This window comes from Watersipora subatra, chromosome 6 (assembly GCF_963576615.1).
Source record: "Watersipora subatra chromosome 6, tzWatSuba1.1, whole genome shotgun sequence".
NCBI classification, from domain to species: Eukaryota; Metazoa; Bryozoa; class Gymnolaemata; order Cheilostomatida; family Watersiporidae; genus Watersipora; species Watersipora subatra.
The window spans coordinates 17,979,489-18,001,848 of NC_088713.1; positions in this window are offsets into that span (position 1 = coordinate 17,979,489).

The following is a 22,360-nucleotide window of genomic DNA, read 5'->3' on the forward strand; positions in this document are numbered from 1 at the left end:
AAGGTCGCTTTGGTACCATTTGTAGCAAACAATTGCCAAATAAATTCTTATTTTGCTATGGCTTCTCTTATTCTTGAATCACAAAATAACAGGTGCTGTCCCAAATGTACTTCACTTGTCATGGTAGCATGTTTAGGTCATACGAATACAAGAGCATAAAGCGAGAAAGTGAGATAGCAATAAAGAAAAAGTATGGGAAAAATAAGCATAAAAGCGGTAATAAAAAAGAGCAAGAGATTGTTTCAGCTGAACAAAAGACAGAAACCACAAAGAAACATAGAGGTGAAAGCAAAGAAGTACACATGTAAAAAAGCAGTTAAGAGTGGGAGAGAAGAAGCAAGTACAATAAAGATCTAAAGACCAAACTAGCGGAATAGAAAGATACAGTCAAAAATGTCATAGCAAAAAAACTAAGCAAACAAGCATCCAACTAAATTAGTAAATAAATTGAAAAAAGAGAGAATGAGCAAAACAAGAGAGTTGAATGTATGAGCGAGAGTAACAAATACATTAAGAGCATGTGAGCAAAAAAGCAACCAAACCAAACAAAGATGGTCAATAGAGCATTGGATCAGTAAAGCAACAGAGAAAAAGCAAAAATAGAGATGGGAGTGAAAAGTGGCGAATCGAAGATTAAACTATACAATAACAAAAAAAGAACGATGACATAAAGGCAATTTAGCCTAATGCATGAGAGAGCAAAAAATGGTTTGTGAGAGCTAAAGGATAAAATACCAAATAGGAAAAAAGGAGCAATCGGGCATTAAATCAAAAAAGCGCGAAAGCAAAAAGGAAAAAAGGAAAGAACTGAAAAGAAAACTTTCAAACAATGTGCATTTGGAGTGTTCAATTCAAACAATGTGCATTTGGAGTGTTCATTTCAAACAATGTGCATTTGGAGTGTTCATTTCAAACAATGTGCATTTGGAGTGTTCATTTCAAACAATGTGCATTTGGAGTGTTCATTTCAAACAATGTGCATTTGGAGTGTTCATTTCAAACAATGTGCATTTGGAGTGTTCATTTCAAACAATGTGCATTTGGAGTGTTCATTTCAAACAATGTGCATTTGGAGTGTTCATTTCAAACAATGTGCATTTGGAGTGTTCATTTCAAACAATGTGCATTTGGAGTGTTCATTTCAAACAATGTGCATTTGGAGTGTTCATTTCAAACAATGTGCATTTTGAGTGTTCATTCCAAACAATGTGCATTTGGAGTGTTCATTTCAAACAATGTGCATTTGGAGTGTTCATTTCAAACAATGTGCATTTGGAGTGTTCATTTCAAACAATGTGCATTTGGAGTGTTCATTTCAAACAATGTGCATTTGGAGTGTTCATTTCAAACAATGTGCATTTGGAGTGTTCATTTCAAACAATGTGCATTTGGAGTGTTCATTTCAAACAATGTGCATTTGGAGTGTTCATTTCAAACAATGTGCATTTGGAGTGTTCATTTCAAACAATGTGCATTTGGAGTGTTCATTTCAAACAATGTGCATTTGGAGTGTTCATTCCAAACAATGTGCATTTGGAGTGTTCATTTCAAACAATGTGCATTTGGAGTGTTCATTTCAAACAATGTGCATTTGGAGTGTTCATTTCAAACAACGTGCATTTGGAGTGTTCATTTCAAACAATGTGCATTTGGAGTGTTCATTTCAAACAATGTGCATTTGGAGTGTTCATTTCAAACAATGTGCATTTTGAGTGTTCATTCCAAACAATGTGCATTTGGAGTGTTCATTTCAAACAATGTGCATTTGGAGTGTTCATTTCAAACAATGTGCATTTGGAGTGTTCATTTCAAACAATGTGCATTTGGAGTGTTCATTTCAAACAATATGCATTTGGAGTGTTCATTTCAAACAATGTGCATTTGGAGTGTTCATTTCAAACAATGTGCATTTGGAGTGTTCATTTCAAACAATGTGCATTTGGAGTGTTCATTTCAAACAATGTGCATTTGGAGTGTTCATTTCAAACAATGTGCATTTGGAGTGTTCATTTCAAACAATGTGCATTTGGAGTGTTCATTTCAAACAATGTGCATTTGGAGTGTTCATTTCAAACAATATGCATTTGGAGTGTTCATTTCAAACAATGTGCATTTGGAGTGTTCAGTTAAAAAAATATAGGGTAAAAAACACAAGCTAACCGAAGAGTAAAATACCATGAAAGTAAAAAGGAAAAAGTAGGAGTAAGTTAGCTAGAGATGAAGGAAGTTAAGAACCATAATTAAAACATATAAAATTAAAATAAAAAGGCAGATATGGAGTAAGCAAAGGGCAGGAGATAAAAACATCGAAAGTCAGCAAGAGTATTTGAGCATAAACACAAGTGAGCAAAAGCGCATCAGAAACACAAAGTGATGACTGATAGAGTGGTAAATTCATAAACAAAAGAGCAAGATAGCCAGCAATTTCAAGGAACAAGTGAAAGAGTTAATGAAGAGATAGAAAAGTTGCGTAAAAGATGATGATGAAAGAAAAAAATAAAAAGCGAAAGGAAATAAGAACATGAGAGCAAAGCTGCCGATGAACAAAAGGTTGAAAAGGCAAAAGATTAAAAAGTGCAAAAGAGAAAAAAATACAAGAGGGGAATGAAAAAAAAGGTGTAACAATTTAAAAGTGTATCATCAAATGAATGAGATTGTAATAAGGTGATAGTGACATGATGCAGATAACGAGCAAAAGGTGAAAGAATAAACAAATGAGCCAGCATAAAGTGTACTAGCAAAGGAGTTGAAAGAGTCGAAGGATGCGAAAAGGCAAAATGGCACAAGGGCGAAAAGGAGCAAGGGCAAAAAGGTGCAACAGCGAATAGGCAAAGGGGCAAACAAAGCGAAGGCACGAAAGGGTGAAAGGGCAAAAGAGCAAAAGGATGAAAGGGAGAGAGAGCAAAGGGGGAAACGGGCAAAAGGTGAAAGAGCGAAAGGGTGAAAGGGCAAACAGGCAAACAAGCGAAGGGACAAAGGCAAAAGGGTTAAAGGATGAAAGGCCTTATTAAAAGATGAGCAGCAAAGCAAGAAGGAGCAAATTATAGCAAAAGGGAATGAGCAAAACAAGAAGGGAGTTAGAGAGAGAGAGAGATCAATATCGCGACAGTGGGACAGAACAACAAATAGTGTGAAATATCAAATCTGCCCTAAGCACGAAAAACACCCTATCTGACGATTTTTAAAAATTCACTTTTTTGTGTTTATAGGTAATTTAGGTTGAGATGTAACATGTCAAAAAATTTCATACTTCTGAGACCACAATAAATAGCAATTTTCACTATGTGCAAAACGCCCTATCTACATTGATCACACATAAAGTGGCGATCAAAACGCTCTATCTACAGATAGGGCGTTTTGATTGACCTGAACATACACAAAGTTGGGCATCATGAGCAACATTATGTAGTCAAATAGTACACAAAAAATGGAAAGCAAAATCGAAGCAGATATATTTTGTTGTTACTAAGGCAGCTTCTACACACTAGTGCACTTTTAAGTCCTCAATCCTATTGCTATATTTTTTGACATTATACATTTATTATGACCAGACGATCTCTAAGTGACTTAAGTCTAGATCCTAAATTCTGACTCTGAGAGAAGTTTGTTTTATTTACATGTAAATGGAAGGTTTTGCTTGCTTGAAATACTGAAATTGTTGCACTCAATTGTTTGTTTTAAATTATTTTTGTTAAAACCGTTTGATCTTATTAGAACCACTAATTTGCTTTTTTTATTTCATAACATCAAGTTTGAATGAGGCTTAGTTCTTTGATAATCTCTTATTTTTGAGCTGCAGGATGGTTATTAAAGGGCTTTAGTCCTTGTGTTGACTGGATTAGTAATAAAAAGTGCAACCTTTATCCTTTCGCTGACTGGATTAATAATCATGATTGAAACTTGTAATCCCTTGATTATCCAGTCATAGCAAATGGCCTTGTGGCAAACTAACAATGAGAAACCAGTCCAATTAAGCAATCCAAACACTCTATCTGTGTGATATGGCGTTTTCACTGCCAACATAGAAAAGTGTCAATTTACGCAATCAAAAAGCCTTAAGTGAAATAACTCCTTTGATTTTGAATTTTCATAAAAAAGTTTTTCTTGTAAAGATTGTTAGATATGTAAGCATGATAGATTAAAAAAATTGATTGAAAAACTGCTAATACTGATGCCAGGCTCAAATAAAATGCGTTTGTGCTTGTACTGAACAATTTACAAATATCAAGATAGGGTGTTTTGCTTACTCAGGTCAGTTTATATGAACAGTAAAATGTAAAGTGTAAAATACAGTAACACTCATGTAAAGCACTTAAAATATTTTAAGATTGTCCCAAACTCAACCTCTAAGCACTTCAAAACAGAAAGAAAACTAAACTTGACTTTCTAATTTAATGACTTGCAGTAACTGTGGTATTTTGGCTTCTTTCAACATCTTTGCTCTTTTAATAACCTGTTGTACGTTGCAAAAATTTTTTTTAAAAGTTTAAAACACTGTATGATATAATCTTAACAAAGTCACTACTATAATAAGAATGGTGTTTGTCTGCCTACTCAACTGTCCAATGCTAAGATGAAATGTCAGGATGAAAAAGTCGCTTTCAATAATACTCCAAATCATGACATTCAGTTTGGTAGACTGTCGGTCTAAGTCCTACACCAATTGACCGCCATTGGCTATTTCTAACTAACTTAGCAGCCAATATTATTATCCACGCTTTATCAGCACATTCTCTCCTGGTACACTACATTTTCAAGTTACTAGTATATATTATAGTGATACACCAATACATCATTTTTCCTTTCAGGTGCAACAAGAAAAAACGACCTTTTTAAAGCTGACTAAGATTTTTACATTTTTTAAAATTTAGTTTGAGAACTTGCATCAACTTGTTGATTTGTTTTTATGAAAAACACTCAGACAGCTTCACATAAATTATTTACATATTTTGAATTTATATGTTGAGAAGTATATTTTATAGGAATATATACAGTATTTTCTGGAAAAGTGACAAAAGTGACAAAGAGCATGCCCAAAGTTCATGCAACATATAGAATCATCAATACTAGCTAAAGTTTTAGCAGTCCATTGTACTACATTCAATTGATGCTAGTCACTAGAATTTAATAAATATGTAAATTCACTGATGGCTGAGTATTTCTATGAATATGCAAATTAGATACTCTTCCTCATATGAACAATGATGTTGGTATTATTTTTGCATACTTAATCTGTTACATAGCAGCTTTAATCGGCACACTTTGTGTATATAATTAATATCATGAGTAGTGGGAATGAAGTCTGACTACCGGCTTGTTGGACCAGCGATTTGTGGTTATACAAATGTGTTTTGGCACAGTATTTCAATGTGCTAGTACCTGTATTAAAAGTTGTTTAATCTTACCGCTAATATATTAGGAGTTATCTAAAACATTCTCTCGAAGAAATTTTATTTAATAATGTTTTTGATTATTGGATGAAGTTTGCATGTGTTGTAAGAAGCTGAGATTAAGGTGGAAAGAACAAGGTGGGAATTTGAACTAGCTTTGAAGAAGTATCTATATATATTACTAAATCACAGATATCATTACCTGCAAGTACCATAATATATCAACATATATAAGTAGTTTTATGTATTACTGTGAATTGTTTGCTATTTCATTTTTAATGATAAAACTCTTGTTCTTTTTTATGTATGAATTACCTGTAAAAAATCAGGGCTTTATTCAATGATTGATTAGTTTTCAAATCTAGTTTTTAAAGGTACACACTCCGTAAAAATTGCAGCAAACATAGATAAAACTATACCAAAGCAGTAATAGTATTTTGTCAATTACCTAACCTTTTTCTAGAACCAAGTTGGCTTCTTTCCAACAATAAAAATAATCCACAATTGCTAGGGTCGGTGCAATGATTAGCATGCAAGGGTGTTGTAAGATTATAAACCATCACTGTTAGAGTGTTTTTGAACTAAAAAGAGTTTCTACAAAACTTCCTGATTGCAACTGTCTCAACTGATTTAAGCGCATTTGGGCAAATGAAAGAAAAGACGATCCACTAAAATGTGTTTTTAGTATGCACACGGATCAACATTAACACACAAGGTGCGTACCCTTCACGCTTTCTTAGTCTCACAAATAGACAACACGTGTGAATTGTTAAAATTATTATTTAGGATTTCAGCTTGAACAGTTGTTTGACACTCCCCCACAAGTTGATAGCTTTAAATTTAGAATTTAAATTTAGTACCTTTTCATTAGTTTTGTATATTGTTGCTGTATTTTCACATTCATACCATTATGTTTGATGTCATTTGTTTCTAGCATTAAAATATGTATGTTCATTGTTCTACTCTACGTTTTGCATGTAATTTTTATCTGGTAGTACTTCTGTTTTTACCTCTTATGCTTTTCTCTTTTCATGATCGTAGCACACTTCTTTTCCTAAATGCATTCCATTGTCATAGCTGTAAATTCCCGCAGTATGTGTAAGTGTTTCTTTGTCATTCTTTGATTTCTCTTATAGTTTGAGTCACCCATATTGATTACCCCAAATTACCAGTCACCCCAAAATGATTACCCCATTGAGTCACCCCAAATTGATTGATTGTACCACTATCTTTAGTTTTATATGTTAGCATTAGTTTTCTTCATGCTATAGTCAATATGGTTATAGCAAACATCAGTGTGTAGCAAACATCAGTGTGGATCGACTGTCTCTCTGAAAAATCACATCTTATGTTCAAATTTTCTGGTTGTGTACTACAATTTTCTATTACATTCTCCCATAATTATCTATTATGTTTTTCCAGGGCTTTATGCCACTTTTTTACAAGTCTCCTGATGTCATATAATATTTTGAGCATGTCCTATACCGGTGTTATTCAAGATTTGCGCATCATATCGCAAGTTTTTCTATAAATATTATTATTACTGTTAATTTTAAAATGATTAACATGCTGTACCGCTGTTGCTAGGTATAACTTTGCTGCTTGTTTATAACTACTGAGCCTAGATAGAAATCATTTTTTCTTAACATGTTTATCAAACCGAATAGGGCAGATCGTTGAAGGATCGTTATCATTATTACTATAATTATTATCAATATGCTGATTAACATTATCAACAGTTAAAAACCGTTTGAGTAGCTAAATACATGTCTATGCTGCTGAAGCATTTGCCTTTTAAAAGTATATTATAAACATGAGCGTCCAATGTAATCATGAGCAAACAACTCCGCATCACATTCATTTATGCCCTACGATAGATATAACATCTTGGTGCAATCATTTAAAGCAGATGAGTAATTGTTTTATCTACATTTGACAGTAAAAATTTGTAATTAACTTACATCTGCAATAAGTAGATCAAAATTAATTCAAATAGTAAAACATACTCATGTTTGATAATTATTTAAAAAGTAGTTAGTCAACACATAAGATGCAGACAGCTAAGCATTACCAAAAATATTTTACAATATATTGATTGCAAGGTTTCATCATGTAATATAATTTTAGATGCTTTCAGACTTTAGAATTGAAACAAATGTCTATATTTTATATATTATTCTATGTATCGTAAGTCACTATATGCTGTTAACTCCTGTAAAATCCCTATTTGAACGCCATGGCATTCAATTGTTCAACCCTTCTTTTTTAGTGACATTTTATTAAAATTTACATGCAAATAAAGAGCAGCGCTGTATTTTTAAACTTTCTCTTACTTATGTTACTAATGGTAGCGTTCAAATAAAGGTAAAGCTCAATTAGAAATTTTACGGTATATTTTTTTCAGCAAGTTTCCAAAAATATTTCTGGCATTGAATTGACCAGAAATCAATAGAAAAGCTATCTATTCTATAGAAACACCCAAATCAAAGTAAATAAATATTGACCATAATGTTTTGATAATTATAGATAATCATAATTTTATAGATTGCCCAAAAGGCGGAATTGTATATTTGATCATAATACTAATTCCAGCTTGAAGAATCACCTCTTTTAGGCATATTTTCTGTTTATTTTTGTGTTATCCTCAATATCTTTAGGCTTAGAGGGAATCCACTATCTTACAGAATCAAACTCAAAATTAAACATTTACCTTGAATTATCGTGATGGAGAGACAATAACTGCCAACTATTGTTCCTCCTACATAAAAAAGTTGATTTTGGTAACGCTTTAAATTTAAGCCGGTTTCAGTCTACCGTCTAGGAACTTTAATACAGCCAAAATGTTCGATTTTCTTTAGGAAGTTGAGAGTTCTGTTTCAGCCATCTTTCTTATTATAGACTGACTCAGAGATATTCAATGTAAAGTTCTATTTACAGTAATACCTTGGGATAAGAGTCTATTGCATTCTAAAAACAACTTCGGCTCAAAGGTGTCTGAAAATAGCCTTAGCTCAGCTCAATGGTGTCTGAAAATAGCCTCAGCTCAGAAGGGTCTGAAAATAGCCTCAGTTGATTGGAGTCTGAACATAGTCTCGGCTCATAGGTGTCTGAAAATAGCGTCAGCTCAAAGCTGTCTGAATGTAGCCTCAACTCATAGGGGTCTAAAAATAGCCTCAGCTCATAAGGGTCTAAAAATAGTCTTGTCTCATAGGGGCCTGAAAATAGCCTTAGCTCATAGAGGTAAAAAATATTGAAATATCCTCAAGTTTCACAGTTGGTTAACTATTATAGAGTATATGTAATCATCTTTCTGGAAGCCATAAAACATTTTAAAAGCTGCCTTCTTTGCTTTGTCAAAAAGCCTGAAAAAGTCCAATTTAAAGTGTAATGCTGCAAAAGGGATGAAACTTGTTAAAGTTTAGTTGAAATTTTTTAGTAGTTTTTGATTGCTATTTGACAACAGTTCTTCTCTAAACCTTTTTCCAGTTCTAAACTTATTCCTGCACAGGTCAAAAGTTACACTGGAGATGTCGAAGATTCTTTGGTCTTTCATCAATGAGAGAGATTTTCTACATTTGATAAAGATTAGGGCACTCATATTGGTAGCCGTGCTTCCAAGTATCAAGGTAAACCTTTAATGTCTGCTTTTTCATCTTCAATAGGGCGATACTTATTATAGGCTGTCACCGATTGGCCTGATCTTTAGATTGTTTCTTTTAACTGTTTTCAAAGTAGATCCTTTATTGCATAAGGTGTCACTCCTGTATGAAGTATACCTTGCAGTTCTCATGAAATCAATTCATTTGTGACTGAATTTCTATACAAATCTTTTCAGCCTACGCTATACCTTATTAGATGATGAGAATAAAAAATATCAGTTTTGTTATAGTTTTTGACATAACTAATAATGTAAAATCTTATAAACTCCAAAAAACCAAATCATGGTCAACTTCAGCTTCCTTTAAGTTCTTATCCCTGTGAAAGGGGTAACACACAGTACTGAAAAAATCAATACGTCTGTATTTGGTTTTTCATGTGAATTTTTTTGACCTGGTCTATAATTATTTTGATGATGAGAATGAAAAATGATACTTTTCTTTTAATGTTTTGCATTAATAAAGTTCTAAAATTTTGTAAAATGAACAGCCAAAAATTTTAATGCTATAAGAATAGAATCTCGATGCACATTGTTGAAACAATATTAATTAATGGACATTTTTTCTAATTAGTGCTAAAATTGTTTCAGTTTAAAAATGCATTTGAGTTACTCTTCATCTCGACTTCAAAAATTCAACTTCAAAGATAAAGATTCCAGATTAATGTCTCGGTGGTATTCATAAACTCTGCTACTTGATAATGCAAAGGAAACCATTAATTATTGTAAATGGTTTTAGTGATGATCTTATTTTTTAAACATTTTCTGACGAACTTTAACCCTTTTTAGAACTTATTGTAATAATTCCTTTTTGCAAAAAACATGAAAAGTTTCAACTGCAAAACAGTTGAGCAAAAACTTTTCATCTTTTATTTTTTATGATACAAGAAATTTTGAAATTTTTAGCAGCAAATAGGTGAAATTTGAGAGATCAAAACTTCCAATAACTGCAAACTCAGCTGTCATATACATATCCTGTTAAAGGTTTCTTTTGCCTGTCTCAATATTTACAATTAAAATGGAGTTTAGCTCATAGTTGATTGATTTTAAATCCAACTGACAACTAAAACAGCTCGTTGAACAAATATTGACAAATATTAGGCAGTAAAATGTCTAAAAAACTAACATGTTCATGTAAAAACTGAAAATCCAGTTTTTAGCGATCAAATATGATAGCCAATAAAAAATGTAAACCTAAAAAACATAAAAAGTAAACAGCAAATACAACAAGTTAATTCAATAAATAAATGTAAAACTTAACATTTCGATAGGAAATAGTCAAAACTTGGCACAGCAGCATATTTACCAAAAAATTATTGTGATGAGAAGAGTTTTTCTTGTAACTTAAGGATTATGATAATAAGAATACTAGTTATAATAATACTCATAACAGTATTAAGGATTAGAATGCTAATAGCAGGTAAACTTAGTGATTGTCAGAGTTTAGTGTAAAATAAACTAGAAACTTTACTAACAAGATTTTATTGTTATTTCAGATAAATTGAAAGCTGTCAATTATTTAATGAATCAATATCTTAGCAACAGAGTCTGTGGTAATATATTAGTACCATATTATAATAGAGAAAAAGTAGGAGAGTAAGTGAAAGAATGAGAGTAAAAGAGAAAGGGGATGTAAAGGGGGAAGGAGAGCAAGAGTGAGAATGAAAATAAAAATGAGAGAAAGTGAGAAAGAGATAGTGAGAGAGAGTGCAAATGAGAGAGAGTGATTGAGAGTGAGAAAGGGAGGAAGCATGAGAGTAAGAGGTAGAGGGAAAGAAATATTGGGAAGGAGAGGGAGAGAGAGAGACTGAAAGAAAGAATGAGAGTGGAGTGAGACTTGGGTGAGACTGAAAGTGGATTGAGAGTGAGAGAGAGAGAGAACTACAATAGGAGAGAGCTACATGGAGAGAGCTACATAAACAGTGGGAGAGAGAGCAAAAGAAAGGGAGAGAGAGAGAAAAAAAGAAAGAGAGAAAATAAAAGAAAGGGAGAGAGAGGGGAAGCGAGAGGGAAAGAGAGAAAGAAAAAGGGATAGAGGGAAAGAGAGAGAGAGAGGGAGAAAGGGATAGAGGGAAAGAGAAAGAGGCAAGAAAAGATTGGGAGAGAGGGAGAGAGGAAGAAAGGGAGAGAGGGAGGACAAGAAGACAAGGAGACAGGAAAGAGGGAGAGAGGGAGACAGGAGGAAAGGGGGAAAGGGGGAAGAAGGGGGGAAGGGAAAAAGAGAGAGAGGAAGAGTGGGAGAGAAGGAGAGTAGGAGAGAGGGAGAGGGAAAGAGAAAAAAGAGGGAAAAGAAGAAAGGGAGATAAAGAGAGGGAGAAACAGGAAAAGAAGAAGAGAGGGGGAGAGTGGGAGAGAGGGAAAGTGGGAGAGGGAGAGTGGGAGAGAGGGAGAAAGAGTGGGAAAAAAGAGGTTGAGAGGAAGAGAGAGATAGGGATAGGAGGATAGAGGGACTTGTGCTATCCTCATTGTATTAGAATTTTTGGTTTTTCACGGTGCAAAATTAATCAAAGTGAAGTTATACATTTAGATAAAGATAGATAACATGCTTAATAAGAAATAGAATCTTGAACTAAAATTACTAAAGTTCTTATTATAAAACTATATTGTACTATATGAAATTATATTATGCTATAGTGTATAAAATTATGTTATTTTATATGGTTCTTTATCATGTTGTGTTATATTATAATATATTCTAGTTCATAGATGAGTTGTAACCTAAATACTTTATTGTTCCACTATCCGTCAAAAGTTTCACAGCAAGCAGTTTATCAAAACTAGCCAGTTTCACTGACTCAGAAAATTTCTTTTCTTGAACATTATGGCAACTGATCTAGGCGCTTCTCCTATATACCAATTGACAAGAAAGTCAGAGCAAACAACATAAATTGTACAACTGATCAGTGTATTAGTAGCATGATAGCCTCAGCTCATATGGATTTAAAATAGTCTCAGCTCAGAGGGGTCTGAAAATAGTTTCAGCTCATATTTGTCTGAAAGTAGCCTCAGCTCATAGGTGTCTGAAAGTAGCCTCAGCTCATTGGTGTCTGAAGTTAGCCTCAGCTCATAGGGGTCTAAAAACAGCCTCAATTCATTGGGTTTCAAAAATAACTTCAGCTTATAGAGGTCTGAAAATAGCTTCAGCTCAAAGCTGTCTCAAAATAGCCTCAGCTCATAAAGATCTGAAAATAGTCTTGTCTCATAGGGGCCTGAAAATAGCCTCAGCTCATAGGGGTAAGAAAATATTGAAATATCCTCAAGTTTCACAGTTTGTTAGCTATATACAGTATATGTAACCATCTTTTTGAAAACCATAAAATATTTTAAAAGCTGCCTTCTTTACTTTCTAAAAAAGTCCAATTTGAAGATAAATGTTGCAAAAGGGATGAAACTGGTTAAAAGTTTAACTAAACGTTGAAAGCTTTTAGTAGGTTCTGATTGTTATTTCACAACAGTCCTTCTCTAAACATTTCTATAGTTCTAAACCTAATTCTGCACAGATCGAAGGTTACACTGGAGATGTTGAAGATTATTTGGTCTTTCATCAAGGAGAGAGATTTTTTACATTTAAGAAAGATCAAGACACTGATATTGGTAGCCTCGCTTCCAAGTATCAAAGTAAACGTTTAATACCAGCGTTTTTATCTTCAATAGGACAGAACTTTTTATAGGCCGTCACCGATTGGTTTGATCTTTAGAATGTTTCTTTTAACAGTTTTCAAATTACATCGTTTATTGCATAAGGTGTCACTCCTGCATAAAGTATAACTTGCAGTTCTCGTAAAATCAATTCATTTGTAACTGATTTTCTAAACAAATCTTTTCAGCCTATGCTATACCTTATTAGATGACGAGAATAAAAAATATCAGTTTTGATATAATGTTTGAACTAACTAAAAATGTAAAATCTTATAAGTGAAAAAGACCAAATCATGGTCAACTTCACCTTCCCTTAAGTCTTGAGTCCTGTAAAAGGACTCAAAGTACTCAAAAAATCAATACGTTTGTATTTTGTGTTTTACGGGAACTTATTGACCTGCGCTATAATGGTTCTAGTGATGAGCATAAAAAGTATTTCTTTTTTTCTAGTGTTTTGCATTATTAAATATCAAAAACCATGTAAAATGAACAAGCAAAATTATTAATGCTAAGAAAAGAATCCCGAAGCAACTTTTTGAAACACCATTTAATGAATAGATATTTTTCTAATTTGTATCAAAAATTGTTTCAGTTTAGAAATGCATTTGAGGTACTTTTCATCTTGACTTCAAAAATTCAATTCCAAAGATAAAAACTTCAAATTAATAAGTCTGAGTGGTGATCATAAACTCTGCTACTTGATAATGTGAAGGAAATCATTAATTACTTTTAAATGCTTTTCGTGATGATCTTATTTTTTAAACATTTTAAAACTGACAATTAAAACAGCTCATTGAATAAATATTGACAAACATTGGGCAGTAAAAAGTCTAAGAAACTATCATGTTCATGTAGAAACTGAAAATTCAGATTTTAGCGGTAGAATATGATTTCCAATAAAAAATTTAAACCTAAAAAACATGAAAGTAAACAGCAAATACCACAAGTTAATTCAAGAAATAAATATAAAATTGAACATTTTGATGGGAAAGAGTCAAAATTTGTTACAGTAGCATATTTACTAAAACATTATTGTGGTGGGAAGAGTTTTTTGTAACTTAAGAATTATGGTAATAAGAATACTAGTCATAATAATACAATATTAATGAATATTAAAATAAACAGTATTAATGATTATGATACTAAGCAAGTAAAGTTAGTGATTCTCAGAGCTTAAGGTAAAATAAACTAGAATCTTTACTAGCAAGAACTTATTTTGATTTCAAATATAGTGAAAGCTGTCAATTATTTGATGAGTTTATATTTTAGCAACATGTGCAAATAAATTATTACAAACTTCATAACTCATTCGTGACTTTAGAAAAAAAAAATTTGGGCTTTTAAAATTTGTCTTGTTTGTAGTTTTACAATCAGAAAAACAAAATTAATCGTTCCACGCAGCAGAGTCAAAGAATGAGTTTTTCAGTTAAGACAAATTAATCGTTTTCTTGAAAATATATTTCTATATTTATCTCCTATAAAATGTGAGCAGTTTTATAACACTAAGATTACATACTATTAAAATTCACTACTGCTGTGTTTGTTGCAATCATCTTTTATGGATCGTGAGAATGTACAGACAGCTATAATCTATCTACGTTATAACTTTGAATAGACAAACTTTGAAATTTAACCTCTCTCTGTGAATATTTACAAACAAAGCTATTAGTTTTATTAAACGTTAAATCTTAACTTCAAATAGGCAAAAAACACTCTTAAAGAGTATTATAGGCTTACATCACTTTGGTTATATTTTTTAAGTTTTTTCTGCTTTAAATGTTTTATTATGTGTAAAATATAAGGATTAACAAGAATAAAAAAAGTTTCTTTAAGGTAGTAGATTGAAAACAGAGACCTATAGCGTTGTTTGGTATAAGATGGAAATTATAAATGTTATACAAGATGATGCCTGTTTTGCAAAATATTAGCAAATTTTACTGTAAAAAGTTCTCTTGAGAATGTACGGTAGCAGTATTGTAAAATGTTGTCTGCTTAATAATTATGTCGTTTATTTACCTATCATTCATAAATAAGCTAAAATTATCATTTACAGACTTATCAGTTGAGTTTACAGTTAATGTTTGCCAGAAACAAAATATGTTAAAAAATGTAAAAATTTGGTTACACTGTCTACTGCACAACATTTTATAGATTCACAACTAAAGTTATCCAACTTACGCCAAGTTTAATACATTGAACTTGGCGTAAGAATCAGTTCACCAAATTTTATAAGAAAGATGGAAGTTTATTGCCTAGTGTAAAGTTTATAACGACTCATACGGTAGCATTCCTGAGTGCATTGAGCGATATCCATGTTTCGTAGCTATGAGCACAATTATTCTTAGAGGTTAATGTAACAAAAAACCCATCAAAAGAACAATGAAACCACTAAGGTTTATAAGAAAGATAAAAATACAACGCTTAAAATTTACCAAAATTTCAAAGCACACACATAATGTGACAAACGCTATACCAAAGATTCCACACTGCATATGACAAAAATGTGAATTTGAATGTAGTAAGCTTCTCTGATTGCTTGTAGAAGATTCCAAGCTATGTAATTTTTCAGTTAAAGTTTGCAGCAGTATCAGAACTACTGCTATTTACTTAGAAATGAACGCTTTGTTTGAAGGATGTAAAATACTCAGTGTCATAACAGTGTTTAAACTATGTATACAATAATTAGTTATATTTGTTGTTTTAATGATTTTTGTGTTTTCCGATTAATAAAATGAAACCTTTACAGTTTTAGTGTGCTTCCACAGTGAAGTATTATTGCACTATCTACATCATGATTCAAAGTTTTACGATATTATTCCATGATATATATTTACGCTTGCAAGAATATTCTTATGTAACAGATTGTAGATGTATTTACAAATGGCTCTTTGTGGAATTAGCAAGAAACCGTTTTAAACTATATTTGTTTGTTTAGCAGTTCTTCAATAATTAATTCAACAAAAATTATTTTCTGAGAAAAGTGAAAGGGATTATTGCTTTTAAAGCAATTATAATGTTAAACCAATCAAAAACTCAGAGAATAAATAAGTCTATTAACCAAATTTCTGTAAAACACATAACTATATAAGAAAAATATCACAAGGTTGTAAACCCACAATACTCTATTGACTAGTTATTGTTTTCGATTAAGTTGAATAATTTATAAGTAAATTCATGCATAAGGTGTAAAAGTGCATAAATGCACAGCCAAAGCTATTCAAATTTAGCCAAGTTTATTACGTTAAACTTTGCATTTGAATCAGCTCACCAAATTAAAAAAAAATGGAAGTATGTAGACTAAAAACTTATAAGGACTCATACAGTGGCAGTTTCATGTGCCTTGAGAAATTGGCATGTGTAGTAGCTATGTGCACAATTATTCTTAGATGTAGAAAATGGTGAACTGATGATTTAATGGCATGCTTGACTGAAAATCCAAAGATCTGGGTTTCATTTCTGTATAGTACAATATTTTGTTCTGATGCTTTTACCATGGCTTCAAACATGGCTTTTGTTATAGTAATGATTTGCAAGCACATGCATAATGTGAAAGATTTTGTACCAAAAACTCTATAATGAATGTGGCAAAAGCATGCAATGATATAGAGTAGAGTTCTTTGATTGTTTCTAAAAGAATCCAAGCTAAATAGGTTTTTCAGCTTAAGTTTGAAGCAATAATACAACTCCTGCTATTTACTTAGAATGAACACCATGCTTAAAGAGTATACAATACTAAGTTTATGACAGTGTTTAGGGTAGGTGTAGGATGATAAATTATATTTATGCATTTCTTATGCTTTCTTAGTCTTCTTTTGCTTATTATATAATGAATTGATGTTTTCTCTATCATATGCTGTGTATAAAAGTTTAGAGAGCTTATGTCAGGTAGTCAGAGTGTCACTTACTCTAATAAATTAAAATAAAGAAGTTGTACAGTTTCAGTATTGTCTAACACTAAAATATAATTACACTTTCTATTGGACGGTTTGGAGTTTTACAACAATAATTCATGATATCCATTTAGGCTTTTAAAAATATCGACAGCTGGATTCTTGAAGTAGAATGAAAATTAATTAATTCAAAAATTAATTTCACCAAAATAATTTTCTAAACAGTGTGAAAAAATTATTGTGCATATGTAAATGATGTTGCTACGGATTCAACTTTTTGAAGCATAAATAAGGTTATTGAACAAATTTCTGTTAAACACATATTTATATAAGAGAATTATCACCAGGATCTAAACAAACAATAATTTATTGCTTAACTATTGCTATCATTTCTGTTGAATGATTTATTAGTAAATCTATAACCAAACCAAGTTCAGATGAGAAAAACTTAAAATAAACTTTTGAAAAGGACACTTTGACATTTTAGCTGTTATTTTAAGTAACAGAATTAAATATGTAATTAAAATTATATAGAATTAAAATGGTATAGTTCTTTATCAATCTGTGCTATCAAACAATTAAGTAAAACTTTGAAGAGTAGGTTGTAGATGTCAGCGTAAAGGGAAGTGCCCACTTCTTTACTAATAGTATACTGGGCAGATAACTCTATGCGTAACACTACCAAGCTGTAGTTTTTAATTCTAACAGCATTTTATTTTGAAGTCATTGTTGTTATATTAAAGTAGCAAATTTATTAACTGATTCATTTTTGTTCTGTACAAACTAGTTAATTTTTTAAACAATTTTATAGTGTAAAGAAAACCAAAATTCCAGACAGTCTTGTGACTAGATTTGGCTTAAGTCCAGATGCTTCACCAATGACACTAACTTTTGTGAAGCTCCATCAATATCGACTAGTTACAGTAAAGGAAAATGTTTGTCACAGGAATATATTATACAAAAATAGCAATAGTAAAATCATAGGCCGCAGGCTGAGTAATGGGCTGGGCTCTTAATAGAATACCTCTCTTTAAATACCACTTTCTTGTGATAGGCTCCACCCCTAAGCTCCGGTCATCTTGGTTGGTTAATCCGTGATGCTATGTGTAGTTTATTAAACTGGTGTGAAAGAGCTCATTCTTGATGGCTTATATAGAATTATTGGAAAGAAAATTGTTTGAATTGTAAAATGAAGCCAAGATTTGAATAAGTTTAAAACACTGCTGAAGTGTTCTGCAAACTTATATTTGTAGTTTTTCCATCTCTATACTGTACAGTTTGAATGGTTTGCAATATAAATGGCATACTTAAATACAAATTCTTCTCTATAACGTATAAATATAAGCTGAATAACAGTAAAATTTTACTATTGAAACGATAGTTATGATATTTGATACATATATTAAATTGATACTTTACTCTTGTGTCGATTTGTTTCTTTTGTATAAGTTTTTGCACATAATTGAAGTACTTCTACAAATAGAAAATGTTTACACAAATTTTTAAAAGTTCACAGTAGTTCTGAAAAACAGCAAAATTACAAAACAATCAAAGCATTTCTTTTTTAAATGACATTGACCCAGTGTTCTATATGAAAAAGCTTTGCAAATTAATTCAAAGTAAATCTACATATACATGTATTTAAATTGTTTTCTATAGAATTAGTTAAGATGGTTTTTAATTATACTTGTTTGCTTAAAACTTTTTAAAATAGGTTCACTTGATGCATGTTTTTAAACAGAAAAAAAGACTTATTGTCTATGTTTATAATGTTGCGGCAACTTCAAAGATAAGGTTACGTATTAGCTCTCTCTGAAAAGATACTTATATAAAACAATATCAGCAGATTTCAGGTAAAACGTTCTACTGATGAGATTTCATACATCTATTGATTCTGATGAATGATTTATGAGAATCAAGTATATTAACAGCAAGTTGCTAAGCAACAAGTAAATCAATATCAAAACTAAATTTAATGTCTGGCACCAACAGTAAGTTAACACATGAATAATTAATTATATTTAACTTTCACATTTCGGCTGCAATCTTAAGTTACAGCACGTAAAATAAAGTTATTTTTACAAAATTATTGATCATCATCTTTGCAAGTACTCATCAGTAGAGTAATAATCTCATCAATCTGTGTCATCATGTTATATAATCTAAACTAAGCAAACTTGATGATGTTAGCAGGTTATTTTGTATATTTTCCATTTTTTGAAACTCAAAACAAATTGCTTATTTAAAAAAAGTTTCTCAACAGTCTTTACAAATGGTTAGTATAATTCTCTGTGTTACATTGGTCAAATCTTAAAGTTGTCAAGTTTAATAGTAGCTAATCAAAGGCATAAAATCCATATTATTTCTTTAGCACTATTGCTGCCACTGAGTTTAAAGAAATCATATCAAAACATAAGAGTAGTGCAATGCTAATATAAAACAAAATATTAGTAGCTTATAATAATGGTTGTGCTGAGTTAGAGAATGAGCTAGACAGCAGTCTAAGAACACCCTAAATTCAATGGTTAAGTTGACTCACTTTGACTCAATAGAAGTAAATAGATGTTTGGGTTTGCTAACTTACATTTACTGCTCAAACCCATTTGGTTCCTTTTTTATTCACCTGTTTTATAAGTCAATACTAAAAGCTTGTTCTAAATATATCAAAGATATGAGGTTACAAAGTTTTTATTTTTGCATGCCTGATAATATTGATTTTATGTTTTGCCCAATATGAGACCTTTTGAGCAAAGTCAGTAGAATTCAAACGATGGGCAAGTCAGTTAGACTCACTTTTTTTGTTCTATTGATTTCATGTGTTTTGGCTGCAAATGATGGAGTTCAGTACAACATAAAGCGGAATGTTGTACAGAGAAATGCTTCACATCTAACAGGATACAGCCAAAAAGGTAAAAAATTTTCTCTCCATTCTGATACTTTCAACAATAATAAATTTTATGTGAATGTATATTGTTTATGTAATTGCTTCTCTTTTAATTCATTTCAGGGAAGGCAACTCTTTTATTATAATGGTTTAGGGAAATTTAGTTCCTGATTAGCAGCAGACTTTAGCAGAACATTTGTTTTATTGATTGATTTCTCATTACCAAATATTATGGTTTTTACAACACTTACTTTAAAAATTTATTCTCATGATTACAAAATAAATACAAAAATTGCTTTTTTAAGACCTTAACCTTTTAACTTTTTAAATTTTTACAAAATTTGCATAAAAATCTCAACTGTTTTCTCAAAATCTGTCAATTCCATTTCACCATGTTTTATAATATGATAGCTTCTGTTCTGTTAGATTGCTTTGTATTATTTGCTCATGTTTACAGAAAGTATGTCTTTTTCCCATTGCACAAACCTGTGTACAGAAGACAGCAGGTGTCTGTCAGCACTGAGAAATGAAGAATCAGGTCAATGTGAACTCTTTTCCTCAACTGTTGATGTGGAGACATTCGTATCAGAGACTGGTCTAACTTACCTTGAGAATAGAGACTGTGGATGGGTCTCGGTAAAGCAGCACATTGAGTATTTGAAATATTAAATGCTTGCAGTAATTCATGTAGTATATAATGCCTAAAGAATATACAGCTCTGAATACCTAACGGTATACAGTGCTGCAATGCTAAACATTCTTACATGTATGATAATATTGTAAAGGATCTGACTCCGGTAGCTGAGTCAGCTTTACGTCCTAACAAGGGAGTCGCAACCTGGGCTACTGGCTGACCTTGTCCGAGGCCTGATTGACCTGCCGGTGGCGGTCAAGTCAGTCCAAGACAAGAATCTAGTAGTCAGGCTTGCTCTGAAACCAAACCCCCGGCCTGCCTCTAGATCTCTATCCCAGGCTAGTCTGGATCCACTAATGGCTGGTCTTAAGACTGGATCTCTAGTGCCATGGCACACCTGATCGAGTCTAGACAAGGCCGTGGATCGCCTCCTAGCCTTCTTAGAGTCACCCTGGCAGTTCCGTCTGTTGGTTGCACTGAGTCTGCTTATACAATCGGTGAGCCAACCAGGCAGGCGTCAATAGAAGCAGTTCGTATGAGTATATAGCAGTTTATTATCGATATCTTTAATACAAGTATGCACAAGTATGAGTGAAATCAAGCACACCTCTGCCTGCCTACCGCGCTGGCTTATATAGCCAGCGCCTATCGTTTAACTCCGCCTACTGATCTATTTATAGCACAAAGGAATTGCCAGATACAACATGATGGTTATGTAACAAAAAGGCAGTTCAGTAATACAAGGGCAGTTCAGTTATATAATAAAAAGGCAGTTCAGTAATACAAGGGCAGTTCAGTTATATAATAAAAAGGGCAGTTCAGTAATACAAGGGCAGTTCAGTGATACAGTTATATAATAATAAAAGGCAGTTCAAGCATGCAATAAGGGAAGTTCGAGAGGTTCGGTTAAACGACAGTGCGGATATATATGTGAGTGCAGTAATTAGTACACAGGCATGTCCCGGTCCTCCACACTCTCCCCCCCAATTGTTCGGCCAGGGGTGAACAATTAAGTGAACTCAGTGGAAACGCCGCGCTTGTGTTCTCAACCTCTGAGCTTCTACCCGGCATTCCTCGGCCATCCGGATATAACGTCGGTATTGGTCCTGGTCGCGGTTGAGTATTCAGTCGGTGCCTCTGGCTAGTATCTAGCGGAGGGCCACCCTGGAGTGGTTTACCTCTGTTCCTGACTTGGGAACTCTGGCCCTCAGAAGTTTGCCTGGCCTGTTTTGGCTTGGCTTTGTCCTGGGGCGCCCTGTTCCCTATCATTTGCACCATCCTGGTAGTGGTTATCGCCGGTTCTACTGGCCTCGCTCCCTTATAGGCAATGGGTGCGATATTTTCCTTGGTTATATTATTCCCAGGTAGTTTTACCTGATCGACGTCTTGGTTTCCTGCCGTTATCTCAGTTCCTTCCAAGATCTCGTCCAATTCTGTTAATAATACCTGCAGTTCTGGATCCCCGATGGCGTTGGTTTCATCTGGAGTTGGTCTCATATTCGTGATATAGGTTTGTGGAGAGAGCTGGTTCTTCGTTAGTGCGCAACGGTTGAAGTGACTGGAGGCTGTCTCAGTTTCATAAGATGGCCGCTTTCCGGTCCTACCGTGCTCTCGTTCCTGAATTGTTCTATCGTTCGGAGTCGGCTGTCGAAGGCCTTCATTGCCGGATGGTTCTTCTCCTGTTTGGTTTTCTTCGTCTGCCTCCGTCTCTGTCCCCTTTCCCGGGATATTTCGGCCAGGTATGACTGTATCTGGTTGCCCTCCTCCGTGGCGGCTTGCGGCCATCATTTCTTCTAGTTCGGCAAACGACTCTTTTAGAATTGTATATTGAGACATTAGTTCTAAGTTCGTCCTCAGACCTTCCCTCTCTATCAAGGTCTCCAGTTGTTCCACCATAGCTTTGGTAGACTGATACCGTTCCCTGAGTTCGGCCTGTCTTTCTCTGGCTTCCGGTCCTTCTTCTTCAGGGTCGATTTGGTGGCACACAGTCTCGCCGTATCTGATAGGAGGGCCCGCCATTCGCCGTGGTCTCCCGTCTCGTCTTTCTCCCATACCATTTTCTGTTCTCCTGGGTTCTGTGTTTATTCGCACCTCTTCTTCAGCTGGTGCTGGTGTAGAAACTTCGGGTTGGGGCGGATCCCTTTGTTCGGTGACCCCGGAGTCGGAGGCCTCGTCGACTGTGGTATTATCTGTCTCTCCTTCCGTCAACTCTTGTCCGGGGGGCTCCACCGGGGTTTCGGAACAGGGCCCGAGACTTGGTTCCTCTGG